The sequence below is a fragment of the Octopus bimaculoides genome, chromosome 24 (genome assembly GCF_046866305.1).
Source record: "Octopus bimaculoides isolate indiv1 chromosome 24, ASM4686630v1, whole genome shotgun sequence".
Classification (NCBI taxonomy): Eukaryota; Metazoa; Mollusca; class Cephalopoda; order Octopoda; family Octopodidae; genus Octopus; species Octopus bimaculoides.
The window spans coordinates 27,995,241-28,007,740 of record NC_142951.1 but is presented as its reverse complement, the minus strand read 5'-3'; the positions used below and the strand labels follow the sequence as shown (position 1 = coordinate 28,007,740).

Genomic DNA, 12,500 nt, shown 5'->3' with positions numbered 1-12,500 from the left:
TTTTAAATAACAGAGTCAGTATTACCAATTAATCATCATCATCATCATCATCGTTTAACGTCCGCTTTCCATGCTAGCATGGGTTGGACGATTTGACTGAGGACTGGTGAAACCGGATGGCAACACCAGGCTCCAGTCTGATTTGGCAGAGTTTCTACAGCTGGATGCCCTTCCTAACGCCAACCACTCAGAGAGTGTAGTGGGTGCTTTTACATGTCACCCGCACAAAAACGGCCACGCTCGAAATGGTGTCTTTTATGTGCCACCCGCACAAGCCAGTCCAGGGGCACTGGCAACGATCTCGCTCGAAAATCCTACGGGAGCCAGTCAGGCGGTACTGGCAACGGCCACGCTCAAAATGTGCATCTCATGTGCCACCTGCACAAGAACCAGTCCAGGGGCACTGGCAACGATCTTACTTGGCTTGCCGGGTCTTCTCACGCACAGCACATTTCCAAAGGTGATGATACTAATTATTATTATCCATAAATGGAGGAAGAATGGATTTAGGATTCAATCATGAAATCACAAAGTTACAAAGCTTCCTGATATTTTTGTTCATCATATTTTAAGCTCACATGTTACCCCATGATCAGTCTTAACTTACAATGAACATCAATGTACATATTTCATTTTCATTCTAGAAATGTTACTTTAAGTCTTTTAAATGTAGAAATATTCAAGTTTTAGGTCCAACTATGCAGCCATCCAGCCATTTTCTCTACCCACTACTCCTGAGATGTTTGAGGGGATAGAGTCCTCATGCATCTCCTCAATAAGGTCCTGTCAGAAATAACCATCATTACACTTCCTGGCTGGATTTCCAATTGTGACCAACTGGGACCATGGATATTATCCAGCCATCTCATTCTTGATCTACTCCTAGAACTTCTGTCAATTGCCTCGGCTTGAAGAATACATTTTGTGGTTTTTTCCTATGACATTGAATTGAATACTAGAACTACAGTTATGACCCAGCTCCAGAAATAGATTCTCAAAACAGGAAAGTTGGTAAAAAATCCAAACTTGCTATCTTCAGTCCAGTTGAAGGGTCCACCCTCTTCTATGGCCATGAATTTTGGGTAATGACCGGAAGTGTACAATCGTGAACACAAGCAACCAAAATGGGGTTCGTTCAAAGGATCTCTGGAGTAACGTTATTCGACAGGGTGTGTAGTTTAGAGACCGGGGAGTCTCTCCAGGCCATGTCACTCCGTCTCTGCAATGAGAGGGTACAAAAAGAAAGAGAAAAAGTTTTAAATAATTTTCATTAGGAGTGGCTGGGTGGTAAGTAGCTTGCTTACTAACCACATGGTTCCGAGTTCAGTCCCACTTCGTGGCACCTTGGGCAAGTGTCTTCTACTATAGCCTCAGGCCAACCAAAGCCTTGTGAGTGGATTTGGTAGACGGAAACTGAAAGAAGCCCGTCGTATATATGTATATGTATATATATATATATATATGTGTGTGTCTGTGTTTGTCCCCCCCCCCCCCGACATCGCTTGACAACCGATGCTAGTGTGTTTACGTCCCCGTAACATTAGCGGTTCGGCAAAAGAAGACCGATAGAATAAGTATTAGGCTTACAAAGAATAAGTCCTGGGGTCGATTTGCTCGACTAAAGGCGGTGCTCCAGCATGGCCACAGTCAAAAGACTGAAACAATTAAAAGAGTAAAAGAGTAATCTTGTAACAGATAGTGGTGTTCCCATTTGTAACTTTCCCTTGATGGTATAGTAATGCATGAGTTGCTTCCCTTTGGCCTGTCTTATCTGGCAGTGAAGAATGATGAAGATGAAGTTTACTGAGCCAGGCTACATTGAAATCATAGGATATAGTATGGTGAATGTGAACTATTTTGGTAAATGAACTTATTGAATCAATGGCAAAGCGAAATATTAAAACACACACCACATACATGTACATACAAATACACACGTACGTACATTTACATACACACGTTTGTCTCTCACACACACATTTTCTGGAAGAAATGAAATATAAAGGGACATAATTTGCAAAATTGAAAACCAAGGGACATAACTTATGTCAACCTTATTGTGACGTTCATCAAAGTTAATGTATCTTTGATTCGACATTATTAAAAACTAATAAAATAACTACAAAACAAACAAAATTCATTATTATATTAAATGTACTTCCCTTCTCTAACCTTATAATAAAATCTAATAGAGATTGGGTGTACATTTGGAAACTTTTGCTCCATACAAGGATGACACGCAAATTCGTAAAGCGTTCCATATTTTTATAGGTTCAGAATGGCTGTGTAGTAAGAAGTTTGCTCACCTAACACATGGTTCCGGGTTCAGTTAACCGAATCTATCGGTAATCTAAACTTATTAGAGGCCAGCAATACTTTAAGTCGCATGGAGCCGAATCAAACTGTTCCAAATAATATTATATATATATATATATATATATATATATATATATATATATATATATATATATATATATATATATATACACACACACACACATACACGCTCTCTCTCTCTCTCTCATTCTCTCGCACACACACACACACACACGTATATAGCAAGAATCTGCTTCTTCTTTCGGATTTATGTTTTTTATAGACGATATATATATATATATATATATATATATATATATATATATACATAAATATATAGTTTTAGGGGAAAAAAACCAAGTTTCAAGAACTCATCGATGAAAATCCCCTATCACATATAGAAAAATTAATAATTAAAAGCACAATAAATGAGTATAATATAAAACAAAGTAAATATCATAAGATAAAGATAGTGTATATATATATATATATATATATATATATATATATATATATATATATATATTTATTTATTTATGTGTTTCAGCCATAGTAACAACACTAAAGCACTCAGAGTGAAGCCACTTGGCAAAAATTGACCTTGAACTCTGCTAGATATGCGCACTAAGTTTTAACATTCTAGCTCACTTCCACTGTTTACAGCAGTGCTTGGAAGGAATGTGTGCAGCATGTGATCAAACTTTGGCCAGGGCTATAATAAAGGCTAAGGTGTCACGCACTGAGACTGAACCAGGAATCACACAACCACACCTGCATCTATATAAATAGTAATACAAATACAGCATCTCAAAGTTCACCATTTGGGTTTTGTTCTAGTTGCTTAAGTGAATAGCCTTATCTGCATTTATCAGAGAAAGTGCACACATGTTGTAGATGCATTTTTCTATGTATGATGCCAATTTATCAAGACTGGATAGATAAAGTACTCTGTGACAGCATCTGCTAAGATATGTGAGGTCTACCAGGCTTATTTTAACATGCTTGTTGGGGATCATGACAAACTCTGGGCACTTTGTTTCACCTACAGCACTGCAAAATATCTCCAGGTGGTAATTTTTGCTTGCTTGAAAAGTGGAATTTTATATTATAAAAAATTTTAGAATTCTAAAAAATTTATACTTAAAAATAAATTTTTTTTTCTCCAGTTTCCATAGAAAAATATATCAGATATGAAATATGCTGTGAGAAACTCTTACATGTTAGGCATGGGCAAAATAGATTTTTCTTTTTTTAATAACAATTTTATTCTGCTCTTTTGCAGGATGGTACAAAGAGAAATGGGAACTATGAGTTTCACTACAATAAGAATCTGACAGGAACCCAACCACCCCGAAAGTAATTGCTACTTCTGCTTGGCAAACCCTTCCAAATGTTGGCCTGGCAAGAATGCACTGGCTATTATGTCTCCTGACCTATTATCACATTGCCGGAGCTCCCCATACCCAATGTGAGAGGGGGGAGAGAGAGAGAGATAGAGATGTCAATTATATACTCTTAATCTGTGATGAAGAGTGAGAAGAATTTAGATCAAACATTAAAACAAGATTGTTAGTAGTGTGAACTATGGATGAAGATATTGTCTGTGTTGGCACTCTGTCGCTTATGACATCGAGGGTTCCACTCAATCTGATCAACAGAACAGCCTGCTCGTGAAATTAACATGCAAGTGGCTGAGCACTCCACAGAAATATATACCCTTAATGTAGTTCTCGGGGATATTCAGCGTGACACAGCGTGACAAGGTTGACCCTTTGAATTACAGGCACAACAGAAACACGAAGTAAAAGTGAGAGAAAGTTGTGGTGGAAGAGTACAGCAGGGTTCGCCACCATCCCCTGCTGGAGCCTCATGGAGCTTTAGGTGTTTTCGCTCAATAAACACTCACAACGCCCGGTCTGGGAATCGAAACCGCGATCCTATGACCGCGAGTCCGCTGCCCTAACCACTGGGCCATTGCGCCTCCACATTGTCTGTGTATATAATACAATAACCACATGTTCACAAACAGTCTAAATTACTTAACTAACAAATCAATATAAAATCAATGATTAGTATATAGGTACAGGTGTGGCTGTGTGATAAGAAGTTCACTTTCCAACCGACATAGTTCTGTCCATGAATAGCATAGTATAAATGTGTTTAGGGAAAAATTGGGCATAAGAGGAATCAAATGTGGTATGCAAGAAATAAAACTGCACTGACATGACATGTGATTCGTACAGATAAGGACAGTTGTGTAAAGAAGTGCTGATCACTAATTGTAGATAGAATTTTCTTCAGAAGACATAGGATGAAGTGGTTAAGACTGTTTTCAGAATCTTGAGCCTCATGGAGGAGATGACAAGGGGCCGGGACAACTAGTGATATGCAGTTCTTGAGAAGGTCCATTCATCGTGGCAAAACTGAGATTCTGAAAGGACAATATGTGTGTGTGTGTGTGTGTGTGTGTGTGTGTACACCCAATTTCCTTCTCAACACATTTACACTCTCCATCAGCTCTCTGACTGCAATATTCTGCTATGATTAAATGTGAGCAGAACTGCATATTTCACTCTCTATCCTTTACACATTTTCTGCATTCAGGGCCCATGTCTCACTACCATGTAGCATTGCTGGTCGTATACATGCATCATACAATCCTCCTTTCAATCAGAGAGAGATACTTTCGGTTGCCAACAGAGGTGAAAGCTCTCTGAATTTTCTCCATCATATTTTCATTCTAGCAATTACACTTTCTGTGCATCCTCCTCCACAGTTAATTAGGCCCCCTAGGTAGGAGAAATTATCCACTACCTCTAAAGAAACTCTGGAGCATTCGAGAAAATTGATTTCCTGAGTGTCTGTAGTTTTGAGTGGCTTATTGACACTTATCACATTTGAATCTTGAATATGTTCTGTTCCAGGCTTTGGTGAGAACAAAATTTCAGTCTTAACATTGATAGTTAACCCAAATACATGAGCTGCCACAGCCAACCATTTCTTGTATTCCCTCAAATGTACGATAATCTTTCAAATATTTCAAAAAGATGACTAATAAAGGGAGACATAGCGCACAGAGGGTAAGTGAAATTTGTTAAAATATACGTTACACTGAGTAAAAGATGTTTACTCTATCCAATCTAACCAGAAGATGCAATTATATGAGAAATATTCTGAGTTATAAAAGCATACTTTAATTTAGTTACACAAGACTGGTTCAATAAAGCTTTCAGATTTGAATGATTATCAAGCAAACACACACACATACATACATATACTATAATGCCTTTGTGCGTGCGTGTGCGTGTGTGTACATGTATGTACTTGATAATTCAAGCCAAAGCTACTCGGAGTTTCCGTGGTTTGGTCATGCTATTCGGTTGTCTTTCTCTCTCTCTCTCTCTCTCTCCGTCTGCTTGAACGAACGCATTACTTGAGACTCTGAGTTGCTAGGTAGCAAACGGTCGGCTTCATATAAATATATTCTTACCTCATGTCACTGACTGCTATTTTAATTGTCTGCAATACACACACACACGCACACACATACAGACACATATACACAGGCGCGCGCACACACATGCAAGCACGCACATATAGACATACATACACAGGCGCGCACACATAAATGCCAACATGAGACAGTGAATAGTAGTTTCTCAATCGATTTATATCAATTATAAATCCGTCGGCACAGACTGTTGTGTTGCTTTTTTTTCCCCTCTAATGAATTGATTAATATCATTTTATACTCTCGCAGTGTTGAAGAGCGAAATCAATGGCTACGATCCGCAGCCATGTTTATATATTTTCTTCGTCACTGAACACAAGGCCAGTCTTATAACAAACATATGAGCATTGCTGATTAACTCAACCCCAATATATTGATCTTTACTTTATTCATTCTAGAAATGTGACAAGAAGATTCCAGCGGAATTTTGACTCACAGTAGTTCTGCTAGGATATCTCTGGAGAGCTTATTTTTATATGACAGCCTGTGACAAGCATGGGAAATTCAAATCTCCAAACGAAAGCAAAAGCGTCGCTTTATTTGTAGTAAACAAAACGTCATACAGAGTAAAATAAGAACTTAATCTTCGTTTTATCGAAAACTTGAAATACTAAATGAAAATCATACGCATACGAAGCACTGATTCGTCTTCCCTGCCTCCATCTTGCGATATCGTATTCCAGCGCGTTAAATATGCAAGATTCGTTTGTAAACATTACAACAAAAATGCTTATTTCATCCTCTGTCGGTATCAAGCCATAAACGGAGCATAATTTTACTTATCCCAACTTTAACTATTATGTAGTTTTGGAAAAGAGCTATCACTAGCAATGGCGAAGGATAAGGGCAGAATATGGAATTGATGATGGGGAGGGGGAATATATATTTAAAAAATCCTGAAAAAAATTTCTTTGGCAATCGTAATTCCTGTTGTATGAAAGGCAGGAATACTCAGAAGAAGAAAAAATCACCTAATTCCTTGCTTTTTTCCCCCTTTTCTATGAGGTAGTGAAAGCTTTCCCTTTCCATTGTGTTTCCGAACAGCTTCCTAAACACTATTAGTGAGCACGAGTGTTCGCCGAGTTTCTTCGCCGCCATTGTCTAAAATTAGTACTTGCCTAACTCGCCATGTAAGCAACTGTAAATTGCCCTAACCCTGATTTAGAACGCTGAACGTGACGCTTCCACTTTAACCAGAAGATTTCAGTGTTCCAAGAGATTTCGTTTGTCTCTCCATCACCAACGTTGCAAACCTAAAATAACAATATTCTCAAGTTTCCCTGCTTTCCATTATCAAACCGGCGAGCTGACAGAATCGTAAAGTACGTCGGAAAAGATGCTTCGTGGCATTTTTTTTCAGGTTCTTTACGTTTTGTGTTCAAATTTCACCGAGGCTGACTTTGCTTTTCATCTCTTCGGAGTCGATAAAATAAGCGCCAGTCGAGTACTAGGACTTATGTAATCGACAAGCTCCCTCCTCCCCTCAAATTTCAGGCCTTGTGTCTATATTTGAAAGAATTATTTGTCATTATCGATCTATGACGAAATTGAACCCCCGAAATGGTGAGTTATTTTATTTCCTTTAGTTGCTCCAACAATGCACAAATCTTAACAAGACTAACCACAAGCTAACTCGGGAGCTTCTACGTCAGTGGTCTCAGCCATTTTTTGCCTGTAGACCCTGTTCATTCCCATTTTACTCTACAGGACCTTCGATACCATTCAGTCTTTTAAAAGAATTCTATTATACTTTTATAATTAGATATTAGGAATTGTATTTTTTTTTTAATTGTTAAAATACTTTGTGTAATTTAGAAATATAACCAATTTGTTGCACATAAGCTTCAACAACAAAATCTTACATGGACCCCCGTCGAGAACTACTGCTCTATGTAGTGGGTCTGCTAAAATCTTTCTCCTGGATCATCCTCTGCCGTCTTAAAAAAACAAGAAAGCACCTATTGTAGTCTAAGATATGAAAAAATCGGAACAGTCGCAGTTGGAACACGTGTCGTGGAGCTTGCTTACTGGTGAAGCTGTGTAACAATATTTATACACTGAGCTATTGAATTAATCAATTACGAGCAATAAAAGATTGGCAATGTTAGTGTGCTGCTGGATTGAGAGGAAGAATAAAAGACATAACCCAAATGCCAGGGAGAAAAGAAAGACGGAGTCCTATTCAAGAAAGAAAAAGTGATGAAAATACTGAATAATTTCTCGCTAGGCGCAGGCATGGCTGTGTGGTTAAGAAGCTAGCTTTCCAACATTGTGGTCTTAGGTTCAGTCCCATTGCGCGGAACCTTGGGCAAATGTTTTCTGTTATGGCCCCGTGGCGTCTAAAGCCTTCTGAGTGGATTCCGGAGACAGAAACTGAAAGAAGACAGTGTTGTGTGTATATTGTGCGTTTGCGTTTGTCCCACCACCACTTAACAACACGTGTTGGTTTGTTTATATCCCCGTAACTTAGCGGTTCGGCTGAAGACCGATAAAATATCTACCAGACTTAGGAAAAAAAAAGCCCTGAGATCAATCTGTTCGATCAAACCGTTCAAGGCGGTGCCCCAGCATGGCCGCAGTCTAATGACTGAAACAAGTAAAAGATAAAAGATTATAATAAATCAGAGTTTACTAAAATCCTAATTCGAGAAAATTGATGTTGGTTAATATAATCGATCTCATTGAGATAACTTCAGTTGCTCATCGGGCATTTTCCAGAACTGATATTGAGTTTTTTTTTTATCTACTCCAGTGACAATTTAACAGTATCCAGTAAATACTACTCTTTTTCAAGTGACCCCCAACCGAGATGCGTCTCACAATGCTGCGCCAGGAATCTCTAGCTTCGATAGATTTTCATTTTGTGTGTCTGTACCAAGAATTTCAATGTAGATGAGTGATCTCCTTCAATTAGGTTGTAGAAATCTCTAAAACATAACATCTGATATGGTCTACTCAGCACAATTACAGTGACCAGCAAAGCTGAGTTATAATAGTAGAGATGGGTGCAATATGTCCATACATCTCTTTAGTCTTGTGCTCTCGGTTTGAGATGTTCTGAGCTCTCATGGAAAGCCTGGTGTGTATACCACCAAGGCGATCTTGAAGCTTCTCCAAGGCCCAGGTTTCGGCTCCGTAGAGAAGAATACTCTTTACACGTGCTCTGAAGAAAGCAAGCTTTGTTGACTTTGAAATACCTAATTGCAAGAAGTGTTAAAGTCTATTAACAGCAACCAACCCTCGATTTTTGTTTTTCGCCATAGTTAGGACATCTGCCTTATTTTTCTTTGAGGACAAGGATTTCTCACTGCTGTGTGTCAAATTCTTTGGTCAACTTTCTCAGGAGCCCCAGGCGTTGCTTTATGATAATCTCGGCAGCTCCCTTCATTCAAATTCTCTTCTCACGGGTAATTACTCCAGACTGGTCTCCCGGCTAGTCCCTTGCATATAAAGGTTTTTTTACTGTTAGCAACATCAGACTTCCTTGAGTTGTGTTCAATCGTTGGAGCAATTTGGCAGAAAGCTTTCTTCTTCGGCAAGCTGGCAGAAACGTCAGCACGCCGGGCGAAATGTTAAGCGGTATTTCGTCTGCCGCTACGTTCTGAGTTCAAATTCCGCCGAGGTCGATTTTTGCCTTTCATCCTTTCGGGGTCGATTAAATGAGTGCCAGTTACGCACTGGGGTCGATATAATCGACTTAATCCGTTTGTCTGTCCTTGTTTGTCCCCTCTGTGGGCAGTAAAGAAATAAGAAAGCTTTCTTCTTCATTGATGGTCATGCAGTCAGTCTCCTTTGCATTAAGAAAGATCGACTTCAGCTGTTGCATTCTCAAAGGATCTTGCATACATTTGATGAGCTGTGATGGTGAGATTATCAGTATAGTCAAGGTCAAAGAGATACACACTTTGCTGATACTTTGAACGCTTCTGCTTGATGGATTTGTTTTATGTAAGGTGTTCGTCTATAATGGTTGTGTTTGGTTATTGGCTGCGTGTAAATGATAAAGAACAATTAGCAGAAACTTCATTTGCTGCACATAATGTTTTCCATGTTGGTCTTTGGATGAAGAATTAAAATCAACTTGTACACACTGGGAGAGACAACCTCTGGTGGCTACAACATAGCCGGTATATATGGGTCGGTGAGCTAGGCCGTCATAACTGGAGAAATATCGCCTTGGTCGAGATGAAACAGGAGGTCCCTTTGTGATAATAAGATGTTTAACAGAATATACCGGACTCCCGTTAACAAAAGCAGTGCGAATGACGCTCAGAAATTTCTGAAAGATCATATGATAATGATCAGATCTGGTATAAAGAAAAGAATACTAGCAGTAGGAGGTTTGGAGTAATACCCTGCGCAGATAATTCCGTTTTCAAATCTATCAATCACTTGTGTTTCAAATCGACAAGAAAACTAAAATGATGCAGGGAAATGGCTCCAAGGACAGGATGTGGAAGATCGGCAGTTATGAAGATCCACTTGAATTGAGCTCACATTAATTCATAGATTCTCCGTAAGTGGAAATAGAAGAATGGTTAATAGCTTGTAAGGTGATAGCTGACGGCTTTCGTGAATCACATAATTTAACAGGCCATATGTTGCAAGCTGCTACTATATTATCTAGGAAGCGATGCTTCAAAATGGTGTTATAGACAAAAAAGATCAGGAGTGTTGTCAATTTGAATCCCTGGCGACGGCGTTTTGCTGCGATTGAGTAGATGACTTCAAAGGACGGATGGAATACACTTGAATGCATCCATGTCAAAGCGATTGTGATATCAGCAAAACAATGAAGACTTTATCGGAAGACTGAAAGAACGTTTTCAATAAATTCTCCGGCCACGAGAATTTGAGCGGAAAGCCGCAGCTGCTGAAGCTTATATGTTAAAGCTTAAATTCTATATTCGTTCGTCTTACGGAACAATGCCAACTCGAGGGATATTGAAGATACGAATGAGACCAGTGAAGAAGCCATGTTTTTTTCTTTTGTTGTTGTTATATATTTTTTTTAACAAAGTCGTGGCAGTCACACAGAGGAAAATATATGGAAAGATGAAATACTGGTCGTTTGTGAATAGAAAAGAATTTTCTAGGTGTTGACCGGTAGATTTGACTGCTGTTTCGAGGAAAACGGAAGATGAATTCTGAGCCAATAGTGGTCTCGACTTCAAAGCTTAGCGCGGTAAGAGATCCGATGGTAAGAAAAACTGTCCGTTGGCTTCTGCCGCTTCTGATCTTTCTTGTGGTTGCGGCGGGCTATCATTGGTTTCCTGGTGGCTGAAAATTCATGCAGTAAATAAATAAGTCGGGTTGATTTCAACGGCTACAGATTTAACTTGGATGAGATCAAGACTGTCTCAAGATGTTCGTCCCCTACAATGATAAAGAAAAAAAAAGCTAAAGTATCATTCTGTAGAATTCCTGCTTCCGTTCGAAACTCTTTAGTTAGATTGTCTATGCTTGGCACAAGGCTGGGTGATTTTTTTAATATTGGCGATGATGATGTCGATCTCATTGGGAATACCGTAGTTCAACAGCATATGCTGAACTACAGTATCCCAGAAAAACCATGTTGAGCATAGTCTTTCTGTTGACAATATCAAATGCCTTTGAGCATCCATAAATACAATTGATGTTTTGCTGGAAGATTCTGGGCTCTTCTATGATTCTTCTAAGGGTATGGATCTTTGGTGGTGTTGATCTGACTTTACGGAAGCTGGCTCCGTCTTAGAATGGGATTGATGTGAGTGGAAATTCTGTTAAGGAGCATTAAATTGCAAGGTGCAAGTATGATTCCTGTATAGTTATGAGATAGGTGAAGATCACCTTTCTTTGGAAATGAAATAATTGAAGAGTTCGCGATGACTGCGTGTTTCTTTTATAAGTTTTGTTATAAGTTCAACAGATGTTTGTGTAAGAGTGAATTCTCGCAGTTGATAACTGAGATGTTATCTGGAACTAGTGTCTTTTTTTTAAATTCTACCATTTTAAGCATTTTGAAGTTCTTCTCTGAGGAATGGACCAGTCTTGGTTGGTAGGCTATCTGCTACTTTATGGCTGAAAATAGGATCCTCGTCAAGTCTGGTGTAGCGTAGCTCAGTGTAACAATCTAAGGTGCTGATGAGTGGTTTCCCTATAATGCAAATCATTGGTAACGATCACTTGGTAGTAAATTTCTCCAGTTTCATAGGCATCAGCGTTCTTGTTCTCATTATAGAAATTGTCTAATTCTTCAGTTACTGGTTTCATGTGTGCTCCTAGTGCATCCTTGTACGTTGTATCAGATGCGACTTTAGCTCGATCAGTATTCTTAATGAACTTAAACTGATGTTTCTGGACTGCTTTTATCTATTCCTCGCTCGCCCTTGTTACAGTCTCATGGCAGCAAAGGTTATGTCTTCGTTCTATTCTTTGGTGGTGGTGGTGGGGGGGGGGGTATTTCCAATGCTTCGTCTCTGTTGGCTGTATCTAGGGTGTTATATGCAGTACTGCAACTCTTGTCTTCCAACTACTCATAGTGTGTGATGAAAATATGAACCGCAACTGTAAAATACTTGCATAAGTTAGCATCACCTGCTACTTTTCCCTAGTAGTTTCATAGGATCTCTGGCTTCTGTTTTTACCCTTGAGATTACTGGTATTTGCAAGAAGCAACTCTGTGGTTTACAGA

At 39.0% G+C, this 12,500-nt stretch overlaps 1 long non-coding RNA gene across 1 annotated transcript in view; it reads right to left on the bottom strand.

Moving 5' to 3' along the window:
* Positions 1-12,500, bottom strand: part of LOC149131250 (uncharacterized) — a 13,554-nt gene that overhangs the window by 109 nt on the left and 945 nt on the right. The window contains exons 1-2 of the long non-coding RNA XR_016238159.1: positions 5,807-12,500; positions 1-1,219 (exon numbers count right to left, since the gene is read on the bottom strand). The exon at positions 1-1,219 is cut by the window's left edge and continues 109 nt beyond it; the exon at positions 5,807-12,500 is cut by the window's right edge and continues 945 nt beyond it. This is a non-coding gene — a long non-coding RNA (uncharacterized LOC149131250). The remainder of the gene's footprint in view (positions 1,220-5,806) is intronic.